Raw genomic sequence first — 3,177 nt, 5'->3', positions numbered from 1 at the left:
GCTGGAACTGTTAATACCTATATAAATACTAGTTCAACTACATATCTGGCAGCTGTAGAAGGAAGCATGAAGAAATTGCATGATCTAATTATTAAATGGAAAACCAACTGAATACTTTGTCAAATCTTTAATTTTAAAGAATAAATATTTAGTAAGTTATTTTATAGAGAGTTTGAATAAAAGTTTTAATTTACTGTGACTGTTTTTTTTTTTGAAAAAAAAAAATGCCAGTGTTTTTTATTTGTGTGTGTGTAATGAAAATCCCATAGGTAAAATAAGGATGTACTTTTTTATAATGAAATAAATATATAAGTTTAAGTAACTTAAACCCAAATTACATGACACCTTATTTGAAAACCATTGGTCTAAGCTTAGGATGATATGCCAATTTTGGGTAGTTATTCACCAAGAAATTTAGTTACATTCAGAGAATCAACTGCCAATTTGAGATAAGGTTTCATTATTGTAAACCATTACCTCTCTCCATATACATGGTTTGATCCAGTCTTTCAACAAAAGAACATTACAATTATTACTCCTGCTAACTGATAAATATGGTTAACAATTATATTCATTGTTAAAATTGATTTCAAACTGCTGATCTGGTAGTGGCAATAGCATAATTTTTTTTCTTTTAATCATAAACAAAAGGGATGCAAGAATATTTGCTGATGTTATTGGAGCAGTGTTCATTGAGTTGAAAAACTGTTAGTTTGGGGTACAGGCTAATATATTAATAATAGTCGTAGTCAGAGGTGTATGTGATTCTTGGTTGCATGTATTAGAACATGAAGCAGCCTTGAGGGCAAGGATTTCTAGACCTTACTGGGATCCCCTCATGGAACAAGCAAATACATTGGCTGTGTTATGACTATTGAGACTGAAAACAGTTGCAAGTATACTTCACATACACTAATAATAGGAGCATAGTAAATAAATTTGTCAAATTTATTTTGAAGTACTGGTCATGTGATCAAAGATGTGTCACCTGGATATAAGCAATTCAGAATTGGAATATGGCAAATACAATGTGTGCAGAACAGACAGATAGGCAGGAAGGAAGAGGGGTTATGTTAGTTACAAAGCATGTAGAATTAAAGGCACTGCATCATGGTTGGCCAGTGCAATAGTTTGGTATGACATACACTAGTAAAACAAAAAAGAGTAGGTGAGTGTTATAAGCCTAATGGCTGATGAGTATAACTATACAGAGAAATTGTGGGTCAGTAAATCAGAATCTTAAATTGAACCCTGTGATTTAGTCACAGTAGAAAGACCTGGATTTATTGGATGATTGTTTTCTACAAAAGCATGTTTGAGATGTAGCAAAGGAAATCAATATGCAACCTGATTATCAGAAGCAAGCCTTTGTGCATTAAGAATCAGCAAATAAATGAGCACACACTACACAGCATAGGCTTTCTATAGTGAATAAGAGACTATTCAATGCTTGGATCTAAATGGATATCAGATGAAACTCATGGCAGAATTAAAAATGTGTGGGTGCATATAAATTATAAGATGATACAGATACCTACAGTGGATATAAACTAGGCTGCAATTGAGTTACAAAGAAGGTTAGGCAAGCTAAAACATTACAAGAAGTCTTATAAAAAGCAGCAAACAATTTACTTATGTAAATGCTGGACTGAAGGGGATAAATCACATTAGGTCACTAGATATAGTTTAATTGTTCATGAACCTGCTCAAGCTGAAGACAAAATACATATTACCTACAAGTTTAAAAGGGGGGTGGGTGTAAACTGCAGGATGGAAGCCTTCTCAACAATTCATGCTAAGGGAAATGGACCATAATTTGCCATGCTGGTCCAGTGTGGGTTGGCAGATTGACCATGTTTAGCAGTCAGGGGCTTGAACCCTACTCAGAGCATGTGCTACTGCACTCCTGCTCATGACCACTTGTCTATTAAAGTTTATCAGCTTTAATATCTAAGTTTCTAGGTGATACAATGGTTGGCAGAGTGATTAATCACAGATCAGTTTTCCAAGGGTTCCATTTTTTGATTTTTCCTGGGCACAACCCTAGTTACTCCACTAGGATAATGTGATTAATTATGGACTTATTAGCTTGACTTCTGTTCCAGTGAAAATAATGGAGTAAATGGATGAAGTAATGTGCAACCATCTTTAACAAGAATGCAGTCACAAGAATTTAAGGGACCTTGTCTGACCAATCTAATTGGATATGGTACATAAAAACTGGAAGCAAAAAATAATTTTGATAGGCATTCTTTGGATTTCAGGAAAAGTTTGTGATGCTATAAATTGGAGCAGTGGCAGTAATAGCAACTTATGCTATGGAGGACAGTTGTGAGAGAAGACAGTTTGGTTATCAGTAGACTAATGTTATTAGTGGAGCTCCAAGGATTCAGTGCTGGGTCTGCTTGTTTTCTGTATTTATTAATACTGATGAAGGTATATCAGCCTTAATATCTTAAGTTTGCAGGTGATACAATGGTTAGCAAGGTGATTAATCACAGTAATAAAGGTATGCTACTGCAACAATACCTACACAAATTAGGATGTGACAATTGAAGTTTAACATCAACAAAAAGGAAGGTGCTTCATATGAGCAGTAATCCCACAACAACTGTGGTACCACAGGGAAGTGAAGAATGAAAAAAATCTGGTAATTGTGCAGTCAGATATGTAGTTCTCTGACCAGTGCAGACGGGCTGCCAGGTGAGCTCATGGGGTTTTGTCAATATGCAAGAAATTTGACAGCTGGGATAAGATTGTGATAATCTTGTATATAAAAGTTTGTGTGTATAGAACTGTTGCTGAGTCTGTAGATTTTCATGTTTTTGACTAACATTTATTTTGTACTAGATTGTATTTTGGATTTGTTTTCATAATTCTTTGAAGATTACTAAGTTTGTATAAACTACATTTATTATGGCTTCTAAACATCTAAAGTGCTCAAAAGAAATGTCTGGAAAGTTACATCGGAATAAGTATATGATAGACTAATTTTCATGTTTCATAATTGAAAACGAAGTTTACTGTTTTTACAAATATTTTATTTGCATTTTTAATTTTTCCCCTAATCCCCATTTTCCAGTCAAAAAGTACCACAAAAAGAAAAGAAACAAGCATGGAGCAGTTACAGGCTATTGTGTGAAACGTCTTCATATAACTATAATCTGATGTTATATT

The sequence above is a fragment of the Mastigoproctus giganteus genome, chromosome 3, assembly GCF_048544385.1.
Source record: "Mastigoproctus giganteus isolate SK-2022 chromosome 3, ASM4854438v1, whole genome shotgun sequence".
Classification (NCBI taxonomy): domain Eukaryota; kingdom Metazoa; phylum Arthropoda; class Arachnida; order Uropygi; family Thelyphonidae; genus Mastigoproctus; species Mastigoproctus giganteus.
Note: the sequence above shows the minus strand (reverse complement) of the source record.